The 18,147-nt window shown below is 41.7% G+C and overlaps 1 pseudogene; it reads right to left on the minus strand.

The window, feature by feature from the left end:
* Nucleotides 1-7,971: 7,971 nt before the first annotated feature.
* Nucleotides 7,972-8,687, minus strand: LOC122113236 (annotated as a pseudogene).
* Between the last annotated feature and the right edge of the window lie 9,460 nt (nucleotides 8,688-18,147).

Below are 18,147 nucleotides of genomic sequence, written 5' to 3' on the forward strand. Positions count from 1 at the left end.
ATGCAAGACTGTAGGCTTCTGAGTTCCATCTCTTGGTCAGGACTCCTCACAGCAAGTGTGCATTGCCTAAAGGATGAGCAATGAGTGTTGCATTCTAGCAAATCTTCTTTATTTTCTGGTTCCGTGATAAAATTTTTTCAGCAAAGTAGAGAATAAGCTGAGTTTACATCTGGCATCCTAGCTACTCAGGAGGCTGAGATTTGAGATTTGTGGTTCAAACCGAGCCTTACGCAGGACAATCTGTGAGACTCTTATGTCCAATTAACCAGCAAAAAGCCTGAAGTAGAGCTTTGGCTCAAGTGGTAGAACACCTGCCTTGAGTGCAAAAGCTAAGACAGTGTCCAGGCCCTGCGTTCAAGCCCCCAGTAATTGCGCAATAAACAAACCAATAAATGAACAATTCAGAACTGGATTGTTTGCTTTTAGTTGGCACATATGAAGCAGAAATAGTAAATCTGTTGTGGAAAGATATCCTGTGTCCTTGGAAGTGGAGTGAAGATGCTAACATTTTTATGAAGCCTCAGTGCAAGACTGTGGCAGAGAGGAGTGAGCATGGAGCTGGTTGTAATGCTTGGCTAGGTGTTGTGGGGAGCACTACAACTTCCCAGGCTCAGTTTCTCTTCTAGAAAATGAAGTCTTCAAATCTTGGAATCAGTTACTTATGCCTGTAACCCTAGCACAAGAGGCTAAGAGTTGGAGGACTGACTCTCAAAGCCAGACTCTTATCTTCAACTACCCAGAAAAAAGCTGGGTTGGAAGCATGGCTTATGCGATAGAGCACCAGGTTAATAAGGATGAGGCCTTGAGTTCAACACTTAGGACTGCCTGAAAAATAAAATGAAGGCTTCAAACTCAGCCTCAAACACCTTTTCAGTTTCTAGACTTGGTGATGGTTTCTCCTTTGCTTCAGGGGCATGGTTTTGATGCTTTACAGACATGTGCTAAGTGATCTAGTATAAGAGCCACAAACATGGCAAATGGGATGGAGATTATCTGCTGTAGTCAGGGGTTGATAATGAAGCCACCTATTCCTCATCTTAGGAAGTGAGGTTCTCAGAATTTGTTGAAAGGAAGATGATGTTCTTTGGAAATGGATAAAGGGGTACTTTTCAGTATACATGTGAATGTTAAGCTAAGCTAACTCTAGACAGTGGTTTCCACAGATGCCTGAGTGGAAGCTGCATGTAAGAGGTATATCCTGCCCTTGAGTGGCCAAGTCACGTTTGCGTGCCTGCTGGAGTTCCCTTCCGTCTGTCCTGATTCTCATCACTTGGAAAGCACAGATGAATACTGGAGTCCAGGAGCTTTACCTAATTTATTTCAAATGATCAAAATGATCTGTCTAGAGCCAGTAAGGAATTGAACCTTTTTGAGGATGTATATGAATAAGTGACAGCTTCTTACATAATATAGTAAAAAGCATTGATATAATTTCTACATTCTTTGAAGAAGAATGTAGAAATTATCAATGCTTTAAGAGGTTGTGCGTGGGAGAGAGATTTTCACATTTGAGAATCAGTGGGCTTTTCTCTCCACCAAAGCACCCCTGGACATGTAGTCCAGGCCAATCCGCTGAAGGATGTTAAGGAGGGATGCTGTGAGGGCTGATGGATAGCTCTTAGGACATCTCACTTAAAAAGAGCAAGCTGCACATCTGGTTGAATTTATTTTGTATTTGGTTAACTTAAGTTTGTGAGAGAATGCACCGCATACCCATACAGAGGTTGATAAGTAATTCTGTTAGTCAATCTTTTTTTTTAATTTATGAAGAAAATAGATTGGCTTTCAGCTTGAAGTAATTTACTCACACTATGTAAACTCATCAAATGCCAGCATGGGAGAGATTGCATCATTTCCTGCTTGCTGAATAGCCTTTGGCTTTCTTCTTCTTTTTTTTCTTTGGCTTTCTTCTATGCAACTAAGTGGGTAAACTTAGACTCGTTCCCTGCTAGGGACTTCAGAGAACCTGCTGTGCGGGTGCTTGCCAGTGTGTTTCTGCAGGCCTGCCCCGTGAAGAGTCCTGGGAGCCCGCAGTGGGCTCAGCCTTTCCAGGTTCGTGTGTGGGCAATTGGCAGCACATGTTAGCCACACGCCAATCTCTGATGGAGGGTTGGGCTGCAAAGACGTATGGTGCAAAGGTAGCTTTAGTACCCCCAATACCAAGCATGTTTGTGAATGTATGTTGTATCACTTAGATATGTAATGGTTAAAGTAGGTCCTTAAGTTTTGGAGGCCCCATCCAATGACTGATTCCTCACCTTTGCTATTAGTTTGGGCTTGCTCATTGCTTCTGAGAGAGACCTCTGCAGTGATAACAGGTCTCAGCTTCTATCTTTTGATGTTTCTGATCTTCTTCCACATTACCCCCTTTTAATTGTGTGCAATGCTATGTTGATCTTAGGCCAGCATGGGAAGTGACAAGTGATGTGACCAATCATGGTAGCAAGTTTCTATAAATAAAACTGCCACTATGAAAAAATGTTGTGCATAAAACCTTCATTACTTAAATGGTAGATTCTGGGAGCCAATCTTCAAATAAATCCTATTGTCACTAACAAAAATACCATTCTCACATTTCCCCAAGCAAATGTTCATACTAACCACCTCCAAAAGTAAGGACATGAGGATACAGGACACAGGGCCCCATCTACTTGCATTTGGTTCTCTATTTTTTGTTTTGTTTGTGATGTTGTGCATCAAGTCTGAGGCCTCATGCATGTTAGGAAAGTATTTTTCTGCTGAACTATAGTCCTTATGTTTTGACATAGGATTTCAATATGTTGCATAGATGGCCTCCAACTCCTGGGCTCAGTTAATCCTCCTGTCTTAGTTTCCCAAGGAGTTGAGACTACAGATGCATGCTGTTGTGTCCAGCTGTAGTGATACCATCTAGAGGAATGGATCTTTTTCTACACCAGGTAAAGAATTGAGAGGCAGAGGGATAGTAGAGATAGTGAAGTGTAGTGAAGTGCTACAGAGGTTTAGGAGAGTCCATTATGGTTTTCTTGGAGAGCATTTGTTACAGTATGAAGGATGGTTCTTTCCATATTTCATCCCCTGGTGTTCTTTCTTTCACAGGCTTTACATTGGTTGCTTGATGACTTCTGCCTAATGGACATGCTTCCCAGCTTCTTTTTTTGGTTTACCCATTTGAGGGCACAAATATGGAGGTAAATCTGATGAGAAATGAACAATCATGGATGAGTATGGAGGCATTGGTCATGCATGATTGTGTATGAAGCATTAAGTCACTATTGATGTAGGATTTTGAGCAGAAACCCAGATTGTTATGGGGAGAAAAATTACCTGTTTGAGCAGAAGTCTGAGCCTCTATGGGAACCAGAGTGCTGTGATGGATCACGTGTTGTCTGCCATGTGCTATGTCCCCATTTTCTATCCCTGTCTACCTAACAATGAATTGGATAGACTTTTTTTTGTCCCTTTCATTAGAGTATGCTTACGCTTAGCTAATTCATTTCCCTGGATTGCCAAATGATCCTTTGTCCTTTGGTGTTTGCTCCTGCTACAGGCTTATCCCAAAATGTCAGGGTCAGGGAGGAGACCAAGGGCTCAGGGTCTTCCATTCCTGTCAGCTGACAAGTGGGGTTCAGACACTTGTAATTTCAGTGTTCAACCATTTGAAAAAAACTTGTCCAGATGGTAAAATTACAGGTCCTTGTGATTCATAGATGCCACTTCATTAACACTTTTGAGAGTCCTGGTTATTTTTATCAAGAAATACATTCTAATCCAGTGAGCAAATTGTTTGCCCATTCTCCCAGAACAGAAATGCAAAATTGAGCTCCCTCCACAGCATGTCCAAGCATAGGGAAAAGAGAGATTAGGGTAACATGCTTCCTGATAGAAAATTATTCTATACACTGAGGAGTTGCATGTGTTGGGTCTAGGGGTGTTAATCCTGAACCCTGGCTCTTACACAGAGGAGCAGTAAGACTTTTGCTAAGTGTCTGTGCGGCCATGCACTTCCAGTTTTTCATCTATAGATAGAGACAAAGCTGCCTGAGAAAAAAATGAGAAAACAGAAGGGAAAGAGTCAGCTATTTATTCCAAATGTCAGACTGACTATATAAATAACAATTGCTATATGTATATGTATATGTCTAGCAGCTGCTGCAGGCATCAGCTGAGGGCAAGGAAAGTAATAATGGAACAGCTTTTACAGAGCATCAAAATGGTTGCAAGTGGTTCCTAATTTTTAACTTAATAATTGCTCATATCTGCAAAAGCATAATAAGTTAATAGGATTCACTTTAACTGGTCATGGTTTACAAAACATCAATGACTTTTTAAAATATATTTTTTATTGCAAAGATACTGTACAGAGGGGTTACACTTACATGAGCAAGGTAATGAGTCCATTTCCTATCAAGCATTGTTAACCCCTCCTTCGGTTTTCTCCTACCATCCCTTTCTTCCCCACTTCCCCATCTCCTTCCCCCATCCCCCGGCCCCCCCCAAAGTTGTAAAGTTCATTTTCAACATAGTGTCTTGTATATCTCATTGTTACAATGGGTCATCTTGTATCCTTATTTCAGCATTTTGTTATTTCTCTTCCCCTCCCCAAATTAGAAAAATGTTAAAAAAGATGCAGGACCCTGGAATCAAAATACAGTGAAAACAGGGCTTATACCATGGGGGAAGAACATACAAAGAAACAAAAAAATCACATAGTTCATTATAAGTACAACATCAATGACTTTTGAATTAGACTTTTGAAATAGTGATTCACCTATTTACTACCTTGAGACTTCAGGGTTGCTGGCTAGACTTTCTCCAAATATTTGGTTCTTGCAGACAGATTATTTGAAGGACATCTAGAAGCTGGGCTCAAATGGCTCCCATCTGTAATCCTAGCTACTCAGGTGTCTGAGATCTGGAGGATCGCATTTTAAAGCCAGCCTGAGCCAAAAAGTCCATGAGACTCCATCTTTAAAAATAACAAGCAAAAATAAACATCAGAGAGTCAGGCTGGAGGCTTGGCTCAGGGGGTAGAGCACCAGAAGAACAAGTGTGAGGACCCAAGTTCAAGCACTGGTACTAGGAGAACAAAAAGAAAAACAGAAAGACATCTGGAGTGACTTAGGGACTGGGAAACTGGGCCTCTCTGTGCGGTAGCTCATTTCATGGTGGTTACTTTCCACCACTTACTTCCTTGGAAGCTCTTTCCCTCTCCATGGGAAGGTGGCATCTGTTCTCATACCCCTTTCAATGTGGGCTGTGCTTTGACAGCTGGGATAGATGGAAGAGATGTGCCAGTTCTAGGCTCAGACTACCAGAAGATCAGTTTCCATTTCCTTCTCTGTGGGGAAAGCATGGCTGACATGGGATCTGAGATATCCACACTCTGGAAAATCGAAGCTGTGTACATGTGAACATCACATAGATGGTGCCACGTATCAGCCCAGTTGTTCCAGGTGTCCTGACTCAGGACCCAGAAGTCCTGGGAGGGAAAATTATCTGGATCATGCCAGCCCTCATAGATAGCATGTGTGGAGGACCTGAGGCCTGGCTGCAGGTCAGGCTGTACTACCATCTCTAATTGGAGCAAAAGCCAGCCAGCCACCATAAGTATACTGCCTGACTAGTCCTTCTAACCCTGTCCTAATACTGTGGTCTTGGTGGCTGGTGCTGCCATTTGAAGTCAGAAGACAGGATGGTGGTGGCCTGGAGCAATCAGGCTCTCTTTATACAGAATTAAGAGAAGTTGTGTAAGGCCACAGTTGCAGGCATAAGGCCGTGAGCAGGCAATTCTTTTTCTTTCATTTTTTTTTTTTGTGCTACTAGGATTTGAACTCAGTGCCTCTAGTCTGCTAGGTCAGTGTATTAACCACTGAACCATGCCTCTAGTTCTTTGGGCTTTTGTTTATTTTTCATTGAAGGTCTTGGAATTTTGCTCTGGCTGGCTTGGACTGTGGTCCTTTCATTTCTACTTCCAGAGTAGCTGGGATGACTGGTGTATGACACTGTATTGGCTTCATTCATACCTTTGTGCTTCCTGCTCTGCCTTCATCTTTGTGGATTTTGTCTTGATTTCAAAGATGCCTGTAGTTAGACATTAGTCCATATTTTAGGCAAGAGGAAAGAAAGAACAAATAGCAAATAAGCTATCTATCTATTGAGGCTTCCTTTTTGTTACGAAAACAATAGTTCTTTCTTTAGAAGTGTTGTCAAATACAATTCACTTCATTCCATTGGCCAGGCTAATGACTGGATATGCTGGATGTGGGGTTGTATGCCTACAGCCTCAGCACTTGGGAGGCTAAGATAAGCGGATTGTTTGGGCCCAGGCATTCAAGAGCAGCTTGGGCTAGTAAAACTCTGTTTATACACACAAAATAACCATAAAAATAAAAATAAAGTATGGATATTGTGATGAATTCTGGCAGGGTATATCCTATATTATTGTTTTAGACGAGGAAGCTCATTCGGGAAGTGGATATCAAGGTGAGCCTGAATGGAGCAGAGAGGAGGTTTTGTTAAGATCTGGTGACTGGACTCTTTGCCAGATCTCTGTGTGTCAGAAGGGAGGCATCCACCAGGAAGTAGAGGGAAGTCACAACACATGAACAGAGTGTGATGGTCACAGGGTTTTGGGCTTTGCAGGGCAAAGGGAGTGGTCATGGCTACTAGGCCACTAAAGTACTTTTGAGGCTCTAAAAATTATGCAGCGAAATTTGAATTATACAGTAATGAGTTTTCTTTTAGCACAAATACACAGGTGATTTTTTTTTTCAGTGCAGGGATTGAACCCAAGGCTTTGTGCATGCTAGGTAAGTGCTCTACCACTGACATACCTGTAGTCCTCTCTCTTTTTATAATAAACAAATTAATTAGCTTAATAAATCTAGTACTTCAGTCTTTACATTGATTTGTTTAAAAAATAGCTTGGAACTTACTGAAAGTAAGTATATACAATAAATAGAAAATAGGGAGGGCATAATGTTGGAGACCTAATAAAACTACTGTGATAAATAAAACTTGATACACGACTAGCATTATTGAAAGAGAAACCTAAGTACCTGGGAGAATATTGTGAACTCTTGGACCATTTACCAGACAAAAACCAAAGCAATCAAGAAAAGACCCACAACAACAAAACACTATCTAGAAACTAACTTCACTATAGCACTATAGTAATTACTAACACTACTACTACTACTACTACTAAGAACAATTTAAGAAAAGAAAAATACCAAAGAACCTCTGTGAACAGTTAAACCAAAGTTTTAACTTTAAGTATATGGATATTTCTGAAGTATGCTAAGCCATATTACAGGCCCCACAAAAATAAGTTACAAATACTCTGAATTTAATAACTTAAAACATGATATGGTTAATATAACATATACTGTATGAGTATCTCTATCTCAGGTAAGGTAATACCTACAAGGTTTAAATTTAGTTTTAGTTTCTGCTCAGAAGAGTGCCATCAGCCAGGTGCCGGTGGCTCATGCCTGTAATCCTAGCTACTCAGGAGACTGAGTTCTGAGGATCACGGTTCAAAGCCAGCCCAGGCAGGAAAGTCTGTGAGACTCTTATCTCCAATAAACCACCAGAAATCCAGAAGTGGCACTGTGTCTCAAGCTGTAGAGAGCTCGCCTTGAGCTGAAGAGCGCAGGGATAGCACCCAAGCCCAAGCCCCACGACCGACCAAAAAAAAAAAAAAAAAAAAAGAAGAAGAAGAGTGCCATCAGTGTTCTAGCAATAGTGATGACATTCTATTATAAATGTAGAACCTGCAAATGTACACACTAGTTTGAATTGCACTTGATTGAGGAAATAATTGTATGTACAAGAGAGTCCATGTTCTATGTACAAATTTTCAATGGAGCAGGTTTATAATCACAGTTGGCTTTAAAAAATAGTTTCTGGCTTCTGAAAACAAGTCATGAAAGCACTTCCTAAAAGTTAACAAAGTGAATAGTAGGTGACACTGGTTCTTTTTTCCCTTTATGTATGCTGAACTTCATGAAACATTAATACCTAAGGGATGTTTGCTTTTGGACCATGCAGCTTACATGCTCTTCTTTCAAAGGCAACTATCATTTGTTTGACAACTTCATCAAAAAGCAACGTGACAAGCTGAGAGTGTAGATGTGAGTGGAATTCAAAAGAAACTGAAAAATCCAGGGTCAAGTTCTTGGATAGCCAGGAATGCCTGGGTTAAAGCTCTCTAAACGATTGAAAAGTTTCCCATCAGTACAGAATGCCTTTACCAGATGTGGTTTCACCACGGTCACTATAGATGTGTATTGTTTCAACACAGGGGGAAACCCAGTTTCTAGTTGCATTTCACTCTATCCAGATCTCTTTGATAGGATCCCTGCTTTTTGGCACCAAGGAACAAAATGCTTACAATCCTCCATTCCTGATACTACGTCATACATTTCCTGCATTGAGTACCCTATAATTCCTTGGGAGTATTCTTTTCTTTTGTTTACTAATGGTACAGTGATTTTGTAGAAAGTTCTTGCACATATCTCTTTGGGCAACACCGAAGTATGTACTGGAAGAGTTCTGTTCTTCAGTATACCACAGGAAGCCAAATATCTTCCGTTCAGCGCAGATCCCTGCACCTGGGCACTGGCCGCTGTCACCGACTTTGGTGGGCATCTTGAGACTACCTTTGACAGGGCCCTGTGACCAGTTTGAGCTGCTATGTTCATCTTTCCGAAGCCAGTTGTCCCTCCAAGACCAGGTCCCTTGGTGCTGCCCCCCAGGCCTGGTCCGGCTCGTAACCCTCTCTTTAAATGATTTGGATGGTTTTATGTATTGCCAGGTAAGACTATATTGGTACATCTAGTTTATGGATGTTAGGAAACGGAGTCATGGGGTTATCAGAATAAAGAAAGGACAGAAGGCAAACTCAACAGGCTTTGTTCAGGAGTGAAGCTGGGAAGGGTGACCAAGTCTCCTTTAGCATGGCTGAAAGGAAAATGGACCACTCCTCTTACAACTAATTAGGCAGAGAGAGTGAAGTCAGGGGAGCAGATGGAAGTGGGTGAAATAAAGGCTGGGTGGATGAGCAATGTTATTTTGACTGAGTTTCAAGATTTTAACAGCCTCTGTATTAGCCAGGGGCATCAGCATCTGATGTGGCCTTGGTCTTAGGCTCTATTCCAAGACTGATGGTACATTTATTCAAGGGGAAGGGGAGGGGAGATGATTCAGTATGGTCTGCAGCAAGGATAGCCAGGGGGAAAGGTGAGTGCTTTCAGTGTAAATCACTTTCCATCAGTGGCTATAAAGATAGAGGTTTTAGCTGGGTTTGAGCTAATGGCGCAAGCTTGTAATTCTAGTTACTCAAGAGGCTGAGATCTGAGAACTGCGGTTCAAAGGCAGCCTGGGCAGGGAAGTCTGTGAGCCTTTTGTTTCCAGTTAACCACCAGAAAACTGGGACTGTCGCTGTGGCTCATAGTGGTGTGGTAGAGTGCTAGCTTTGAGTAAAAGAGCTCAGGGACAGTGCCCAGGCCCAGAGTCCAAGCCCCATGACCAAAAATTCCAAAAAGAGCTCCCCCAAAACAACACCCCCCCCAAACAAACCAACAAAAAGACTGAAGTTTTGTTTTGTCATTCTACTTTGCACAGGGCCAGCCTAGGTTTTCGATTTTAGGCTGTGAACTCATACCCCACCTTCATGACAATCCCTCCCATTTTTATTTAACCCTTTCTCATTCTGTTCTCTGCTTAATTCTTTAGGACAGGGAATTTAGAACATTGTCTTTTACTTATTGGAAGAGAAAATGGAACATCAGCCTCCTGAATAAAGGCAACTGCAGATATACCCCATTAACACTAGCTGTAAGAAATAATGATATTTCTGTAATAAATAGGCAGCATCATTTTATTTGTGAACGATAACGAAGACAGTCTTCTTTTTGGAAAATATGTTATTACCCTATCACCCTATTTCTTCCCATTCTAAATCCAGGTTAAACTCAATCACCCAAGGGCTACTTAAAAATTTCAGCCAACTCAAACACAGAACAGCTCTAGAAATAAAAATCTCTTCATCTAACCCTCTACTCACTCAAGTGATCCAAGTTCTAAAAATAGAGGTCAGTAAGGCCACATGCTATTTAGAATTGTTAGCACCTGGCATGACAGAGGAAACCAATCATCACAGAAAACTCCTATGCTGTGCAGCCTCAGGCTGCTCCAGTGTATGTACCTTCTGAAGGTACGTGTTCTCAAGCTCATAGGCTGTTTCCTTCTGGAGCATCTGTAAGACTTGACTTCTATGCCTGTGAATTCAAGAGATCCCTATTGGAATGTACTAAGGTAGGACCAGGAAAAGGGGCATTTTGTACATGATCTTCAAATGGCTGGAGACAAACCTTAAGGTATTTGTTCACATGATTTACTTTATACAAGTTTTGTACAAACTTGGTTACTTCAGTTTTTGTTTTGTCAGAAAGATTCTGATAAGACAACATTTCAAGCAAGAAATCAAGTGAGGGCAGTCATCTGTTAAGGGAAAAGAAAACCAAGATTGGCTAGAGGAAGAGGTCAGGGAGGGGAGTGTCTCTCCAACTGTAGCAGCTTTGTGAGTCACTGAATAGTGGAAATTAATTGTCAAAATTCATCAAGGGAGAATTAGCTGTGTTCCCTGTAGTATACTTGTTTGTCTGGGAAGAGATACAGGACACTGGGAGAAGACTTCCATTAAAACAGGTTGATGGAATAGTTAAACTTCAACCTTCCTCCCATGCCATGCCACCCGCCCTTTTTGGCTTTAAAAAGGGCTGCTCTCTGTTAATAAACGAGTTTTCTACCTGCTTGAAAAAAAAAAAACTTCAACCTAAAATAGTTTGATGGGTTGGTGTAACTCAAGAGACGGGGTGCTTATTAAGTCCAAGGCCCTAATTTAAACCCCAGTACTACTAATGATGATGATGATGGTGGTGGTGGTGATGATAACAACAACAACAAGAGTAAGACTAATAGAATTTAAAATTAGCTTGAGGTTAACTTAGCATAATCCCTTCCCCATGATGAAATAAACGAGTTGTCACTGTACTTGAAGCAATAGAAAATAGACTTACATATACACATTCGTCAGCATATGTAGGCATGGAATTAACTGAACTTGAAATGCTTGTTTTTAGGTCTTTTGATATCTTATATCAAATAGCTTTGTAGAAAAAAACTAGGTCTGCTTAAATTTAAAGCTGACATCCAGTTTTTAAAACTTAGATATTTCAAGCTGGGCACTGGTGGCTCACGCTATAACCCTAACTACTCAGAGAGCTAAGATCTGAGGATTGAAGTTTGAAGCCAGGCCAACCAGAAAAGTCTTTGAGGCTCTTATCTTCCATTCACCAACAAAATGCTGAAGTAGAGGTGTGACTCTCCTTTAGCAAAAAAGTGAAGTGAGAATATGAGGCCCTGAGAGTTTAAGCCCAAATACTGGCACAAAAATAAAAAAGATACTTCTAGAAAAATAGGAAAGCATGCAACAAATCAATCATCACAACGATAAAAAGCATGACAATAAGTAATTAGTTGCTTTAACATTGGTAGTACATTCCTGTGCTTGTATTTCTGTATGCATTAAGCACCTTGGCCAAATCTTGTCAGTTCTGTCAAGTTGGTCTACATTTCTTATTCTTATCCTGCTTCCTTTTTTCCTTTACTTTGGTCATTTTTTTTGTTTGTTTAACTCTATTTTTGTTTTTGGCCTTTACTTTTTTGTACTAGGGATTGAACACTTGCTAGACAAGTGCTTTGCCACTGAGCTACATACCAGCCCTTCTTTGGTTCTTTTTATTTTATATATATTTTTTATTGTAAAAATACTGTATAGACACGTTACAGTTACATGAGTAAGGTAATGAGTATATTTCCTATTGAGCATTGTTACCTCCTCTTTGGTTCTTTAAAAAATAAATACAACAAAATTATTTCTACCAAGTCTGACCATCAGCTCTCAACAGTATCAAATACCCTGTCCCATAAGAGGTAGCAAGATCTTGTATTCCATGACTGACTAGGGGGGATCTTGTGTTCATGACTGACTAGGGTTTGATTGTTCATGGGTAATTAGGTTGGTATTTTAGACTGGGTCTCCTGTCTTCCCATTACCTACTGGACTGAGTGGAGGAAACTTCTTTGACTGCCAGAGGCCTTTCATGGTTCTCCTGTGCAAACTCTCCTTGTTTCATGGAAATCTCATTCCTTAATGGCATTTCTTAACTTTCAACATTTTCCCCAGGAGAAGCTACTGGCAGGTGGATGTAATTTTCTCTGTGAAGCTATGACCCTCATGTTTTGTATACTCTTTTTTTTTTGGTCGGTTGTGAGGCTTGAACTCTGGGCGCTGTCCCTGCGCTCTTCAGCTCAAGGCTAGTGCTCTACCACTTGAGCCACAGTGCCACTTCTGGTTTTCTGGTGGTTTATTGGAGATAAGAGTCTCATGGACTTTCATGCCTGGGCTGGCTTTGAACTTGGATTCTCAGATCTCAGCCTCCTGAGTAGCTAGGATTACAGGCGTGAGCCACAGGCACCCGGCTATGTTTTGTATACTCTTGTCTTCACTGGGTACTGAACTGTTCCTTGGAGAGCCCTGCTCCCCTTCTCCAGGATATTCTGCTGGGGGTGGAGGAAATTCTATGTAGGGTTGTGAACCCTGCCCTGGCTGGATACTTTTGAAGGGTTGTGAACCCTGTCCTGTCTGGATACTTCTGAACCCCTCCACCAGCCTCTCCCATGCCTCCTGCAGTCTTTGTCATTGCATACTTCATTCTTTTTGGGAAAAAAAGTATCTTTTTGTTAAAATATGGTAGCTGCTTATTGTAAATTTTGTGCTTTCATGTAGTTTATATATTTTTATGTCTATTTTGGATAAGTTTAAATAAAGAAATCAAAGTTGGTTAAGGCCCTAGAATTAAAAAATAATGACCTTGTTAATGAGTTGTTTTAACATTGTTAGACTATTCCTGTGCCAATATACAAATATGTAACTATAGATAGGTAGATAGTGATCATTCTACATAAGTAGGATTATGTTACTACTTTTTTCATACAACAATATTTTGTGGATCTTATTCCAAGTCAATAATACTAACTTATGCAATTGATTTTAGTGGTTGGTAGAATTCCATATGTATACTGTAATTTAAATCAACTAGATTCTCATTAATAGAAATGTATACTATTTCCTATTTTATTTTCATTTAAATTTATTTATTTGTGTGTGTATGCTAGTACTGGTCCTTGAACTCAGGGCCTCATACTCTTATTTGGCTTTCCACTTTCCAGTTTCCTCTGAAAGCTAGGGCTCTACCACTTGAGCCACCCCTCCACTTCCTGCTCTTCTGCTAGAGATAAGAATCTTAGCTACTTTTCTGCTTAGGCTTGCTTCAAACTTCAGACTGTTAGATGGCTGCCTCTTGAGTAGCTAGGCTTACAGGTGTAAGCCATCAATTCATAGTTCTGTTTCCTATTTTTACGAAAGAGTGCGTCAAAGCAATGTGGGGCAGGCCTCTGTTGCCCACTAAGTCCCACTGTGGGTGGAGAGTGACATGAAGGTGTCTGTAAAAGATGCTGACATGGAATCTGGAAAGCTGAGCATTCTTTTTCTTTTCTTTTTTTTTTGCGGGGGGAGGGGGGGGGGAGGGGGCGGTCCGGTCGTGGGGCCTGAACGCTGGGCCTGGGCGCTGTCCCTCAACTCTTCAGCTCAAGGCTAGAGCTCTACCACTTGAGCCACAGCGCCACTTCCAGGCTTTTTCTATTTTGCTTATATGGTGCTGAGGAATCGAACCCAGGGCCTCAGGCATGCAAGGCAAGCACTCTACCACTGAGCCACCTTCCTAGCCCCTTTTTCTTCTTTTTCTTTTGTGCCATCCTGGAGCATGAACATAGGGCCTGAGTGCTGTCTCTGAGCTTCCCCCCCCCCCCCCCCCCCCCCCCCCCCCCCCCCCCCCCCGCTCGCCCCAAGGCTAGCTCCCTACCATTTAAGCCACAGCTCCGTTATCTGGCTTAAGAGTCTCACAGACTTTCCTGCTTGGGCTGGTTCAAACTGTGATCCTCAGATCTCACTCTTCTGAGTAGCTAAAATTACAGGTTTGAGCCATCAGTGCCCTGCGGTTCTTATATCTTTTAAGTGCAAGTGTTAGCTCCAGCTGAGATGAGGAGGGTAGAGTGGAGAAGCATAAGGGATCCAGGCATCTGGAAGTGGTTTCTGGGTAAAGCAGATGACTCACAAAGCAGGTGTATTTCCTGCCTATGACCAGAATCCCATAGAGCCTTCTTCAGCTGTTCCTTGACCAGAATGTGCACTGTACAAAGCAAGGTTAGGACGAGAACAAATCCAAAGCCCCCATGGCACTTTAGTGTGCAGGCAAGGAGTCAAGATTCTCTGTAATTCCAGATTGCATGGTAAGGTACCTCAACTCAGGATATTGGCTTTTCCTAAACTGTGTGTTGTCCTGGGTCAAGTTCTGTAGAGCTGCACACACATGTTCTGTTACTCAGAACTGGGATTTCTTATAGTTGGCTTGGGAGTGGCTCACATTGGACCCTGTGGTATTGCAGGTCACAGAGCCACCCTTCCCACTTGTAGAAGGTCACAGTGAATTGTTGTTCCCAAATTGAGATGGGGGCAGGCAGAGAGCAGCTGTGACCAGTAAAAATAATGACTCGATTGCTGAAACAAACATTTTCGTGGTGATGCATGGGAACACTAAATCCAAACCACATTGTTTAGCTTTAACCCCAGTAAAGGGGAATGCCACATCCCCTAAAGTAAATGTAAGAGATCATAGTTTAGAAAATATGACACAGTTGAAAACTTAAAGCTGTATTACACAGTAACATCTTTTGGAGGGGCAAACAACTGATACAAGGGAATGTGTATATATTTCCATAGCAGTTTACTAGTTTGGAGACTTCCCTGTCCAAAAATTGAGCCCAGTGGCAGTGAGTCAGAAGTGCCTCTGGTGATGGTTAGTAGGGTGGGAACCCTCTCACATCACTGTTGGGAAGGGGGGTGAATAGCAGCAGGCTAGAGGGATGTGCCGACTCTGAGAACTGTGAACTGTTTCCATGTGCCTGCTTCCTTTCCATGTTTGCTTCAGATTGACATCAAATGCCATACATGGAGCTGGGTGACCCTGATATTTACACATGCTGATTCCCTGTTTGTCTTGTGGATTGAAAAATCACTAGGAGTCTATAAACACTGTGCAATGGGTGGATTTCACAGAGGCCAGTGTAAGCTCTGGGGGAAGAACCCAGGGTCCTGCAATGGTCAATGCACAGAAAAGGCCCAGCATGTGCCCTCATCTCATATAGAAACACATTTACCATAAGCAGCAGAGCACCAGCTTCTAGGTCCTCCTTGTATGAGTTTGATGGGAGATGCAGAAGGTGAAGGATGATCCAGGAAGGAGTGGAAGCCAGATCTCACTTTACAGAAAGTCTTTCAGTGTAGGCATTTCTGGTAATTCAGAAGGGACTGACTTCCCAAAGCTCATTTAATTCATTGTGATTCCTTAAAAACAGCAGCATAAATTTGTGATTTGAATGAAAAAATATTCTTCAGACAAGTTGATGTTAGGCGAAATGAACCTCAAGATAAGGCCTCAAATTGTTTTTCTTTCTTGCTATTGTTTCTAACATATTTATAAGATTTTTTTTGTTGCTTTGTATGTCCCTCCCCCACCCTATAACTCCTATTTTCACTGTATTTGATGTTGGTATAATTTGGGGAGGGGAAGGGAAAAAAAATTGTTTAAATAGGGATACAGGTGGACCCATTGCAACAATGAGATGTAAAAGTCGTTATGTCAAAAACCAAACTTTACAACTTTGGCTGGGGGTGGGGTGGGGCTGGGGAAATGGGAGGGCAGGGATGGTAAGGAGAAACAAAGGAGGAGGCAACAATGCTTGATAAGAAATGTACTCTACCTTGCTCATATAATCATAACCCCTCTGTATGGTATTTTCACAATAAAAAACTTATTAATAAAAATATTCTAGTAAAATTCCAGTATCCTATGAAATTTTACATTTATTGTTGTGACTTCTTTTTCTTACACAAAGGCCACAATTTGTATAAAATTTGAACTTACAACCCAAGGTGCAAGTAGCACTATAAGTTTTAGCTGTACCATTTCTGAAATCTGTGTATCTAGGTGTGATGGATACGAGTAACCCTTTGTTCCCTATTCCTCGTGGAGCAACTCACTTAGTGGAAAGTGGCTGTGTGTGATAGACACCAGCCAGTATCTACAACATGAGCTGAACTTCTACTAGATTTAAAATACAAATATGTATGATAGCATGTACAGGACTCTATGCATTTTCACACAGACAAACTGACTAAAGGATGATATACTTAGGAGAGGAATCCAAAGATAATGTCTGTTTATCAAAAATGAAAACTAGGGCCAGTTGCCGGTGGTTCATACCTATAATCCTAACTACTTAGGATCTGAGATCTGAGATCTGAGGATTGCAGTTTGAAGCCAGCCCAGGCAGGAAAATCCACAAGACTTTTTAAAAAATAAAAGATATATTTTATTGTAAAGATACTGTACAGAAGGGTTACAGTTACATGAGCAAGGTAATGAGTCCATTTCCTATTGAGCATTGTTACCCCCTCCTTTGTTTTTCCCCTACTATTCTTTCCCTCCCCACCTCCCCAATTCCTCGCTCCCCCCCGCAAGTTGTAAAGTTCATTTTCAACATAGTGTCTTGTACATCTCATTGTTCAATGGGTCAATGTGTATCCTTGTTTCAGCATTTTGTTATTTCCCTGCCCCTCCCCAAATTAGAAAAATGTATATACAAGATGCAGGGCACAGGAATCAAATACAGTGACAACAGAGGTTATACCATGGGGGAAAGAACATACAAAAAAAACAAAAAAAATCCACATAGTACATTAAAAAGAACAGCAACAAAGATAAAACCTCTAGTGTCCCTATCTTGGGGTTCATTTTCCTTAGCATCATCTTGTATGGTCACCATGAGACTTTTATCTCCAAAAAACTGTTTTAAAAAGCCAGAAGTTAGAGGTATGGCTTAAGTGTTAGAGCACTATCCTTGAGCAAAAATGCTCAGGGACACTGCTCAGGCCCTGAGTTCAAGAAGTCCTGGACTGGCACACACACAAAAAATGACTAGTATGGAAGGAGGAAGAGTGAGAAAATGCAGTTATTATATTTAATGTACATTACATAAAAATTAAAGGTAGAACTTGAGGGTATGGATGGGAAGGGAAAAATGGAAGAGAAAGGGTGACATTGACCAAGAATTACTGTACTCATAATCTGACTTATGGAATCGTCACCCTTTTGTACAACTAATGAATAATAAAATTTCAAAAATGAGCTTCTAGAACCTTTTCCCTAGGCCCTGAAAGGTGCTTCCTTCTCTGGGAGAGCAATGTGGAGGATGGAGAGGCGGCATGGATGTGGACAGTACCTCCTGTTGTATGTGTCCACCTGTGTCAGCTGCTGCAGGGAGCTCACAGCTGGAGTGGGGAGGCCCCAGTGAGACTTGGCGTCTCCATGCAGGAATAGCCTGCTGCACCAAACAGTGTGCAAAAGGAAGTGAGCACTCGCATGGGGCCAGGCATTCTCTACCCTGTACTTTAGGCAGTCATTACAGCTTAAACACCTCATACGCACAGGTACTCGTTGTGGAGTTTGCCAAGACTGGAGATAACTTCTAGCTCCACATCTCAGTTTACAGGTTAGAAAACAGATCCGGAATTATTTGTGGCTTGTTTGAGGTGTCAAAAGTATGCACTCTGACATGGAGACTGCCGGGTGGGAGGATGTGAAGAGGAAGCCCAGTAGAGGCTCAGGCTGGGCAGATTCCTCAAAGGTCAGTGTTAGCCCAGGCAGTCTGTTCCTTCATGGACATAGGAGAGCCATCCAATGTGCTACATATTATGGATTCATAGACGTTTATCTGGTATCTACAGGATGTGATAACTTTTTCCTCCAACAATGCTCAGGCGTGTGGAAACCCCAAATGGTACGGCTGTGCTGTAGGAAAGCTGTGGACTGAGTGAGTTGTCTGAGGGTATGTCAGAGGGACTAAGCCTGGGCACTGTTGCCTCAGGCTTTGCCTATTTCTGCTAATTGAGTGCTTAGTTCTCCTGTCTCTCCTTCC

Source organism: Dipodomys spectabilis, unplaced genomic scaffold, assembly GCF_019054845.1.
Source record: "Dipodomys spectabilis isolate Male_0828 unplaced genomic scaffold, ASM1905484v1 ptg000096l, whole genome shotgun sequence".
NCBI lineage: Eukaryota > Metazoa > Chordata > Mammalia > Rodentia > Heteromyidae > Dipodomys > Dipodomys spectabilis.